Source organism: Crocodylus porosus, unplaced genomic scaffold (assembly GCF_001723895.1).
Source record: "Crocodylus porosus isolate Cpor-Errol unplaced genomic scaffold, CroPor_comp1, whole genome shotgun sequence".
Classification (NCBI taxonomy): Eukaryota; Metazoa; Chordata; order Crocodylia; family Crocodylidae; genus Crocodylus; species Crocodylus porosus.
Genome location: NW_017728943.1, coordinates 17,058,655 through 17,070,220, shown reverse-complemented (window position 1 = coordinate 17,070,220; position 11,566 = coordinate 17,058,655). Strand labels below are relative to the sequence as shown.

At 43.5% G+C, this 11,566-nt stretch overlaps 1 long non-coding RNA gene across 1 annotated transcript in view; it reads right to left on the bottom strand.

Moving 5' to 3' along the window:
* The window catches only part of LOC109319297, a 298,855-nt gene that overhangs the window by 39,925 nt on the left and 247,364 nt on the right, over window positions 1–11,566 (bottom strand). The window contains exon 3 of the long non-coding RNA XR_002103470.1: window positions 6,244–6,297. This is a non-coding gene — a long non-coding RNA (uncharacterized LOC109319297). The remainder of the gene's footprint in view (window positions 1–6,243; window positions 6,298–11,566) is intronic.

The window sequence follows — 11,566 nt, the reverse complement described above, 5'->3', positions numbered from 1 at the left end:
AGAGTAGATTGGATGCTTTCTTGCTGGGATCCTATGACCCCAGCTGACTTCCTGCCCTTTGGGCAGGGGGCTGGACTCAATGATCTCCCGAGGTCCCTTCCAGCCCTGATGTCTATGAAATCTATGAAAATCTCACGAGGTCCCTTCTAGCTCTAAACTACTGTGAATCACAGATTTGGTATTATGACTGTTAGCTGCTGCTACTACCTCATTCGGCCTATCTGTTGTTTTGTGTATTTGCTAAAAGTTATCCTCTGTCACAAAAAATATACTAGTGTGCATGGGAGCTGGATGGGACAAAAGATAAGATGAAAGGCTACAGTGGCCATTTCTACAGAACTTTTTTTTCTGGGAACATTTGCAGTTTATCACAATATCTGGGGAAAAAATGGTGTCAGTTCCACCCTTAAGAGGTAAATCAAGCAATGTTGCCCAATGTATATATTTGAAGTATAGTCTGTGGAGTCTAATGGCATCTTAGAAAATGTTTATTTATCAATGTGGTCTCAGAAGTGTCTAATTTACTTTTAAATGCCTAGAGCAAAGAAGAGGTACAGATACCATGAGAACAGCTACCCTGAGGCATGTACCTTATTGGACCTATAGAGCATTGATTACCTTGATGTCTAAGCAGACTACTTTCTTTACCCTATAGTCTTGCCAGCACAAGCTAAACAGCCCTGAACTAAGTCAGTAGTTCTATATAGGTAGCATTTTTGTAGGAGACACTCTTCCTTCTGAGTCAGTGCTCAGTGATGTTAGAGTGCTAAGAATGTGATAATTCACTGATGGACAATTTCCAGTAGTGTGGACTATACATACAGATACTGGCAACTACTTACCGTTGTCTGATACAATAAATATTGGTGCTCAGAAACTAGCAACTGGCAGACTGGAACAGTGCCAGTTGTCTTTTAACACACGAATCACTGACCACCCGAATGACGGTTCTCATAACAGTGATGGGATTAATAGCATGTCCCTCCGCTTCATTTACGTTATCATCATTTTACCAGACATGGTTTCATGAATGTATGTGGAATACATGGATTTATTAGAAGCAGCAGGTCCAAAATGATCCAAAAGTCAGTTTCTATGCAGGATCACTGTTGTGAGAACCTTAGGTGAAAATAAGAGAGGCAATGCTCAGTAGAACCTATCTGTACTTGTTTTTGAGAAAATGGGCTGAAAATTCCAATAGACAAGTCATGTGCTATGGCAATTCTCACATCCAGGTCACTAATTTAATTCCATTTTTGGTTGACAGTGACTGAAAGTTATCATCTGATGACTATTCGGAAGCTCAAGGATAGAGGGGTCTGAATGAAATTTCTGGTTGTTGGTGTTCACAGCCCCAGTACAATGACAGGCACCACCACCACCAAACCAAAAACCCATCACTACTGTAGATACTATGTGACACCACTATTGAGAGACTCAGCGGAGAGGCTCAAAAGCTAAACAGACAAGATCGAATTATCATTCTCAGTAAGTGGATGGTTTCAGTGTCCATGTAGTAATTTCAAGACAAATGCAAACTCGTACTGCAAATATGATTTGAAGAATCTTGTAACATGTGACTTGTGACAATGTACTTAGGGCACAAGATATACTTGATTCCTATAAGCTACTCTAGAGATGCAGATGGAGCAGAGATAAGATGTAATTCTCCTGCTACATCGAGGGAAAGGGCATTCCTACAGCCTTCACCCTATTTCCAACACTGGAGACTGAATGGCCCTTATGTAGCCTGTTTTAGGCAAGTACCAAATCCAGTCATATTGAAGGAGGGCTGTAGTTCAGCATTGTGAAGAAGTGGAGGAGCAGAACCACAAACCTGTTAGATCAATCACTTCCTAGAGCTGTTAGAACCTCAGAGGGCATTTCTTTGGGCTTGACCTATCCTGCATAGCTTTGAAATGCATTCCACTAAAATGCATTCATGAACCTGAGTCTCAAAAAGAAGCTCAGTCAGTGCCAGTTACATTTGACTTTTCTTCCAAACCATAAAAAGACTGCATATTTCAAGTGATTTCAATAAAATCACAAACTGCCTCCTCTCGGTTTACTCTAAATTAGGGTTGGATTGACTCAAGAGTACTATGAATCTCAGCACACCTTCCAATATAAATAGCTTAAGAGCTGAATTTGTAACAAAACTTGAAGCTTGAAATATTTTATTGTGAACATTTCTCAAAAACCTGCTCCTCCCTTATAGGCTTGTAATAGGTTTGGAAGGCAGAAACAATGAAGTGCAAGATCCTCTAGATGAGTGTGAACTAAGACAAAAATGGTCACAAAGGAAATGGAGGATGGAAAGAGTCCTGGGCATGTGATGGAGGAGGCAAGCAAAGGCTACAGGGAAATAGGAGAATAGGGAATCATACAGGATGGAGGGTGGGAGTCTCTGGCATTGAGGGAGAGGGAAATAGGTCTATCATTTTGGACAGTCAAAGACATGCTTGATGGTAACCACTGACACCTTCCATTGTAGCACCACCTCATCTCAGCTTTGGTGATCCCAGGATTTAAAATGTTGTCCTCCCCGAATGAAGAAGCAGCAATTTAACACATAGCAAAGTAGATAAATAAATATTACCATAGGTCCCTGAAATAAAGGGGAATGAGAGGCTGGTCCACAGGCAACTTGTGTGGGAGACATGGAGGAATGCTGTGCATCCCTGACTTCTGGACATGTGTAACAAGCTCTGCTTATGAAAGCAATGAGGTGTATGACTTTCTAGAGTTACAGAATAAGATATGCCCTGAGAAGGGAAGTGACTTGCTCCAGGTCACATGCCAAGTCACTGGTAGAATGGCATTTGATGTCAGGGTGTCCCAATATCTAATAGGGCTATGAGAAACTTCGGGTGCTAATTCAATTCGAAGGAGATTCAGGTCGATTTGGTGGCCGAATCTCAAAATACGAATTAAATCAGGGGACCAATAAAAAGGTTCCAATAGACTAGAAGCTCTCTGAATCTTCAGAAAAGATTCGGAGAGCTTTGGTGATTCGGGCAGTCCCCAGTGGCTGCAGCAGGGAGCTGGACCCAGACTCCATGCTGTAAGTAGGGGGCAGGGTACGGGAGGCTGGAGGAGGGGGAAGGGGACCATTGGGGGTACCCCTGCCAGGCCCCATCCCCTGCCTGCTCCCTCAGTCCCCCCAAACCCCGTCTGCTCACCGAGCCCCCCCATGGGTGCCCTGCCCCCCCAGCCCCCGGTGCTTTAAAAAAAAAGCCCTCACTCACAAGGTGCTGCCAGGCAGGGGGGCGATCCCCACTGCCCCCCCCACTACCCCATACTGCGTGGGGGGCTCTGCATGAGCTCCCTGACTCCCCACCAGCTTCTCCAGCCACCCCACGGCTGTCCCATCCACCCCAGCTCCAGCCCTTTAAGAAAAGAAACCTCTGAAAAAAACCTTGAACTCACTGGCTTCTGCAGCAGCCTCAGGACTTTGGGGAGCTTGGGGAAGATCCCCCCATATGGTGTGGGGCAATGGAGGGCAGCAGGGATTGGCCCCAGCCAGCCAGGAACCAGTGAGTTTGGGCTTTTTTTTTTCCTTAAAGGGCCGGAGCTGGAATGGGCGGGGCACCCGTGGTGGGGCTGGGGGAGCAAGGGGGCATGGGGGACTCGTGAAGAGCAGTGTGGGGTAGTGGGGGGCACCAGGGATTGCCTCCCCCCCACCGCATCTGCTGAGTCGGGGCTTTTTTTAAAGTGCTGGGAGCTGGGGCTAGTGGGGCAGCCATTGCCGGGCTGGGAGAGCAGGCAGGGGACGTGCCTGTGTGATTCATGATTCGGAGATTCACCAGCAGCCAAATCTCCAAATCAGATTCAGGCAAATTGATTTGGGACAGTGACTCAAATCACTGAATTGAATCGCCGTTCCCTGAATCGGCCAAATCCAAAGCAAATACTAGCCACTTTGCACAGGCCTAATATCTAATATAGTGTTTGTTGCCCCTGGCTCAACTGCCTCTCCCTGCTGCTGCATACTACATAGATATTTCATACCCCAGAACCAAAACAATGTTAAAATGGCTGATAATCTAAATGCAATATGACATATAGTCCCCACTATAGTTGTTGATGCAGAAAGGGTTAACACAGGTGCATACATTTCCAGCCCTTGAGCATCATTAACATTTTGTATCAATACTGCAAAGTTCTGTGGTGAGAATAATAGGATTGGTCCGTGGCTGCTCTGAACTGCCCTTGCTGGATAAATACATAATACATGATGGCAAAGGTCTGGTAGGGACTTTAATCAATTCCCTTTCTCAGGAATATAAATGTTACATCAGATGTAAGCCATGTTACCTGCCCTGGGGGCCTCTAGTCCCTTTGCTGCATAGGCCTGACATGGGCACTAACATGAAAGAGAGCTAGGCCTGTACATGGTAGACTCTTACCAGTTTGTAGTAGTGGAGTAATTATAGGCTGAGGACATCTTATGACAAAAGAAAAATGGAAAAGAAAAGAAATATGGGGATATGGTCAGCTTGATGGATTGCCTCAAATACCTCTGCATGCAAGCTGGCAATGCCACGCCACCTTGGACAGTAATTGCATCATATCTCAGGCTCTGCTTTCTTCCCCATGGGGAAGGAAAAGAAGGTGCTATTTTTCCTACAGCCACCTAACAAAATAAGAGTCGACATTAAAACTGAGAGTCATGTATTCTCCCCCCACTCCACTTCCTGATATCAACCAGACAAAGCTTTTTGAGGGGCAAGGATGTTTCTGCATGTGCCTGAAGAAATTAAGAATTCCTGCTCATTCTACTATGTAAAAATATTCAGAATCAAACAAAAAACAACTTGTGAATAAACTGGCAAAGATAAAGTCTTTCACTAATTTAAAAAAGGACTACTCTTCTTGCGGCATGTTTCAGGAAGCTCTTTTACAGTCATTTCTTTTACCACTGAACAAGGTATTGGATGTGGATTTACAAGGCTTGATCTACATACAATATTTCTCCTGGGAGAACTCCAGTTCTACTGGCAAAATCTTGACTGTGTTTAACTTCATAACTCCTCTGGGCTGGGAGAATCCCCCCTCTCCTGATTATCTGTCAGCAGAGTTACACTGTCTATGCTGAGTAGCGTGACTTCTGCTGCCCTGTACACATGCCTGATTCTCCCATATCTTTTGTTAGCTTTAGTGGCCCCTTCATCAGTGGCTGCTTCTCAGAGTGCGTGCCATGCTCTGGGTGTGCAGCTACTGTAGTGGAGCTGTGTGACACACCAGAAGCACACGTCTATCCCTGTGCTCTGACAGCTTGGACATAGTAGCTGGGACCTCCGCCAGTTGAACAGGTAAGCATGGACAAGGCCCTAGATTAACATGAAGAATACCCCAAGACTAGGGATGTTTGGATCTGGAATTTTAGGTCCTAATTTTCAGGTGCCCAATAACTTGGAATTTCCACTTTAAGACATTATGGACCTCATAAGCAGGTGTAATTTGATGAAATCACCAGAAACTGGATCATCTCAATATTTCTGAAAATCTGTTCTGTGGGGTCTCAAAAGTTGGGCATCCAAAACCAAGGGGCACAAAATGTTAGCGGACACTTTAGAAAATGTTTGCTTTAGTTCTAGCCCATCTCAAATGATCTATTAGTACTGCAATGCATCGGCAGTGCTAAGCTTCCTTGCAATAAAAACTCCTATTATTTTAGAGACTCCATTGATTTTACACAATCAATGTGTGTTATGAAACAGGAGGAACATGTAAACTTTTTTAAATTAAAAAAAACCCAACTTACTAGAAACTTGGCAAAATGAAGAAAAAGGCATGAAAATTCTACTTTCTTTCTGATCTAGATGTTAAGAAACAAGTCCAGGTTTTCTATACCTGCGGCAGTCCTACACTGTGTTTTGTGCTGACCAAGAGCTCGAAAGGCATATCACCCACTAGGGCAGGCTGTACCCATACCTTACAGGAATGTTCCAGCCACTGCTCCCCTGACTTCATCCAGAAATACACACATTCATTCTGCAGGTGTTTCCAATTCTTCCCATCACACCACAGCACTGGATTATTCTGAGACCCACAGACTGATGCTGCCCAGAAGCCTGGGCAGACAGCTGGGTTAGAAGACTAATATATGCTTATAAGGGAGCATGACAGCCAGAGGGACCCATAAAACACTTCACAGGGGGGCTCCAGCTCTCCTTGAATGAACTCCAAATAAAATACATGAATCATGTCATGGAGAGGTCTAAAATGCCCAGTACTTACGTGACAGACTGGAGAGGTACCTTCAGGAGAAGACCGCAAATTGATCTCAAGGATCTGAAAAGGAGTAAAGAGAAAAAACAACATGAAGAAATAAAGCAGCTACAAGTGAGCCAAATGATATCAAGTTAAAAAGAAGGGACAGTGATTCCTATAGGAAAGAAAAGATTTTTCACTTTATGGACCTTGCAAGTTCCCAAATTACCTGAAAGAAGGTACTGGATATCTCAGAGAACTGGAAATGGGAAAAGGAGCCTTTTTGCCTACGATGTCAGTTTGAATCCAACCCAAGCTGGCAGAGACTAAATGATGTTACCATTTAGTGCTGTTCAGTTTCTTATGTGACATAAGTTGCAGTCTCTGTGGAAAGGTGTCCTTGTTACAAAACCTACCACTGTAATCAGCACTAACTGGCCTCCTGGTTAGTGTTCTCGACAGAAAGGCTAAGGATTAAATTGGCCAAAGAAACATGACTTCCTGTCTTGGATGCAGATGTAGTTCTTTCAGGTTCCAGCCATGCTCCCGGGGACTTGGTGGGAAGGAAGTTTGTTCTTGAGCTGCTAGGTCTGTCACTAAACTGTGGCATGCAAGTCCCTTCTTTAAGATCAGAATCTTTGGGCTCTAGGACTGACTTGTTATGTATATATTCAGGGGAAAGAGTGACCACTGCTTCTAAGGAGACCATCTGGAAAAACTATAGCCTGGTAGTTGAATGCTTTAGCTGTCAAGAGACACTGTGTATAAAGGCATCATTTTGACACTGTAATGTCCAGTCTTTTTCACAGCAGAGGTACAGGAAATAAAGAAGTACTCCTGAGAAGGTTACCAAGCATGCTAATAACTACTAATGAGTAACTGTATAGATGACATGTCCCTACTGTAGCGCACTACCTTATGGAAATTGTAGTTTGGAAGACTAATGTACCCATTTTCTCATCATCTCTTTCCTTTAAATGGAAGGTCTGCAGAGCAGAGAAGTCAAATGAATTTTAAATTTAAATTAATGGTGCCATGTAAAGGAAGAAGAGGTCTTTGGAAAGAGATCTTTCTGCTGTCAGCAGAAGTAGCAATGTTTATTTTTAGCAATTATTAGTCAACAAAGGATTTTACAGAACTGGATGGTCTACTATTACAGAGCCATGTCCTGAGACATTGTTCCAAGGAGATCTTTACTCCTGTATTCCTGAATGTATTTCAAGCTCTGTAGTCAGGAATAAGAAGCATGACAGGGATGAAAATGGGGTGAAAGGCTGGTGTTAAGAGGGAAGATGGAGAAGTAAGGTGTGTAGCAAATTGTGGGCCTAGGAGACTAGAATAAGAATGGGTCTGAATGTGTGGAAGTATGCACGCACATATTTGAGCATGTGGCCAAAAAGGCAGGTAACTGAGAAAGTGAAAAGGAATAGGCACAGAGAATTCTAGGAAACAAAACATTCAGAAAAATGATGGACCAGCCAACAAGCTGTAGACAACTTCTGCAGGGTCAGCTACCCAAGGAAATGCTACAGGAGGCCTTATTTAGCAGGATTCTCCTCTGTATGCATGAGAGATGCCAACCACTGTCACATGTAAGAAGAACTTGGCGATAACAGACAGCAGACAGGAAGGCTGAAGAACCCCAGATTCACAAACCAGCTAGGGGTATGTGACTCTCAGGGCTTCTGTCACTTTTAAAGACTTGTAATTGTCAAGAGCTTTAATAGTAAAGTATCTCTGGGTAAGCAACTCTTTGGCTATGCCTGTGTTTCTTGCTTTGCAACCAAGCTGTCCCTCAAGGGTTTAAAGGAAAAGCCCAGGGGGCCTCCAGTCTAGGGGAAGTTGTGAGAGTATATGTGTGTATGTTCGCCTTGGAAGGTTGGCAGGTGTGAGACACTGGTTTTAGAGTCTATGGCAACTGGTTAGTAGCACACCACTTCCAAAGGGAAGGGTCTTGGACAAGAAGCAAGAGCTGAGAACGTGCCCCAGTGCCCCAAAGCTAGAAACAGACTAAAGACTCTTCCCAGACCTAGATGACTTGGAAGTAAAGAAGACCCAGCAGCTCAGTCTACTTGCAACACACAAGTGAACTTGGGGTACTGGGTCAGGCTGTGACAAGCACTTCATTAGGATGGTTTGCAGGGCCCTTAAAAATGTAATCAATAGGTCCAGCCTGTCCAGTACCCTCCATTTTATAAGGCTCCCCTTTCCAGGCCAGTTCCACATCTCAGCCCTCCCACATCCCCTGCAACTTGTTCCAGGATGCTTGGTTCACACCTCTCAGCATAATCTATCCTAATCCCCCCGCCCACTTTTATCCCAGCTTCCCTCTTTGCTGTGTCCTTGCGATGCAGCTTCTCACCATTCTCCATTCCAGTCCAGAGACGTTTCCTCCCCTTTGCTGGAGGAAGTGAGGTCATTGAGGGAGCACAGAAGAGACAGCTTCCCTGCTCCTGGTTTCTATGTTTAGTACCACAACATCCTTAAGAAGCTGAGAGCAATTGCTGTAGGGGTGACCTGTTCAGGCCCTCCCTCTCTTGGATGGAGCATGCTTATAGTACACAGAATCTTTATGGAATATAGTTGCCAAAGTCTAACGAGTCTTGAATGGGCATGTACAAACTAAGATTTTCCCAAATTGGTCAAATTTAGATTTCTGATGGAGTGGGCAGGGGGAAGCATAAAATACAGACCCCTTAATACCAGAATGACTTTAAAATTTCAAACTCCTGCTGCAAAATGTAGAGAACCTAGAACTTTTCAGTGAAATGATCGCCAGAATCTTTCAACATGGTAATTTCTTTAACAATGTGTTTTTTTTCTTTTTTCTGAGCTTGGTTTTCAGAACTGTTTGGGCTGAAATTTTCCATGAGGAAGAAGGGGAATGAACTGGAAGCAGGCACCAAATGGTTAAAATTTGACTAATTTATAAGCATTTGAAAAATGGATATAACAATGGGAAGCATCAGACAGCCTTAACTAATGCTATAGCTATACCTGGCTATCTGCACTGCCTGTAACAATTACTTTAATTCCTGAAGATGCCAGAAGTCCTTTACAGACTATTGTCCCAGCCCTCTGAGATGCTCCTGTCTTATATGGGAGGAAGGTGCTTTCAGCATTTGACAAGAAGCATTTATACCTTTGCAGAACTGGGCCATAGAAAAGGTTCTGAAAAATCATATTGAGGTTACTGAAATGTACTCAGCTCTGAGATGAAATTTAGCAGCTGTTAGGTAGTGCTGGTACACAGCAATGCTATGGAAGAATCAAGTTGGAGGAAGAATACCATCACATCCAGGGAAAACTGGAGGGAACTTTTAGACAGGCACAATGTAATTATTCAATTTGAAATCTGGCAAATGAGCAGGGCTAACACTCTGCCAAAAGCACCATAAATGTTTTAATGATTGCAAATGTATCAGGCACTTGATTCTAAGTTGTGTCCAAAAGACAAAGTATAAAAATAAGGCTTTCCATTTGTGGCATCTAAAAAACAGGATGTATCTGAGGAAACTGTGATTCACTCCATGTAATGATAAGTACAGAAGACGTATGCTAGAGAGAAGGGGAGGGGGGGGGCAAATTCTGTTCTCTTACATCTGGTACAATGTCCCTGACTTCACTCAGATTAAGAGCAGAATATGAACCATTTAAACGCTAGGGTGTAACTTTTTATCATATGGCACGATGCGTCACTGGAGACGCACTTAACCTAATTACATTACATTAATACAGCAGAGTTCTCCAAGACACGCTATTATATAACATATACAAAATCTATGAAAATTGACCATTTTTCCAGTACTCCATGTTGTAAGTGGAATAATCCTCTGACTCATATGCCACTCTTAGCCTTCTCTTTTTATGTCATTTGTTTTCAACACAAATATTACTGCATTTGATAGGTGTGGGCAAGATGATCCAATTGATCTTTTACTAAATAATTTCCAAGAAAGATCACTACTACTTTGAGCTGAATTCCACCTTATAGGAATTCCCATCCTTAGAGGTGTATGTGAATTTTCTACCAGGGGTTGGGGGCAGAGGTGTGGAACTGACTCCTAACCCAGGCAGGAATCACATAACAACAGTGCAAACCATGCACCTGTATGGCTACGGGACCTGTTGCATTATGGTTATATTTTAGCATGGCTGCCTGGTCAAGAATAGGAGCACCAAACTGAACCTTTGGTACAAGGCCTCCAAAAGGCAAACCCTGATGTTGACTACTGGATTTGGCTCAACACTCCAATGCTTCCATGGTTACTATTTATGGTATATCTATACTTCCTCTAAGACCACTGAAAAGGGGTAAGCCCCACCACTTTGTTCCTACTCTGTACACACTGCAAACTGGAAAAATGGCATGTGACTATGGTTGGGATGGTATCAGGATGTGCCCAGCACTGTTTTGCTGAGGACACTTGAGACTGAGACCCTGAAAGTATCCCTGGGCATGCTTCAAAAAGCAACCACAGGGCATATTTCTTCAGGTGAAGCAGGATTGAATAGCTAGGTATTATTTCTCAGCAATGATCTTGGGATTGCAATGGAGGAGGTCAAGATATCTGCTTAAAGGCAGCGCTGTCCGGTGGATAAGGTACTGGTCTGGTTGTCGGGACTGCTAGGGCCAAATCCTGTTCCACCTATCAGACACCTAAGTGGATTTCCTAAGGCATCTAACTGCCATCTTACTCAAGCTAGCTTCAGTCCCTGGAAATCCATTAATGCATAAGGCCACAGGGCTATATTAATTGGCGAGTCATTTATAAGTTAAGGGAAGTGATTCTTCCACTGCATTTGACACTGGTGTACTAGGCACCACACTTCAAGAAAGATGTGGACAAATGAGAAAGAGTCCAGCAGAGAGTAACAAAAATTATTAGAGGTTGAGGAAACAATTTACAAGGAAAAACTGGAAGAAGTGGGATTATTTAGTGAGGAGAGGAGCCAGAGGGGGGATTTGATAACAATCTTCAAGTACCTAAAGGGTGGTTATGAAGAGGATACTGACAACCTATTATCTATGGCCACAGGGGACCATACAAGGAGCAATGGTCTTAAATTGAAGCAAGGGAAACTTAGGTTGGATATTAGGAAGCACTTTCTCACTATGAGGGTGCCAATTAAGCACTGGAACAGGATGCCCAGAGTGGTTGTGGAATCTCTTCCTTGGAAGTTTTTAAAAGCAGGTTAGACATACAAAATGATCCTGCCTTGAGCAGGGCATGGGACTAGATGACCATCTGAGGTCCTTTCCAGCCCTACCTTCCTATGACTCAGTGATTCTTTGACCATGTTATAGAAATAGACATGTTAATAGTTTTTCAGGACTCAAAACCAGTGG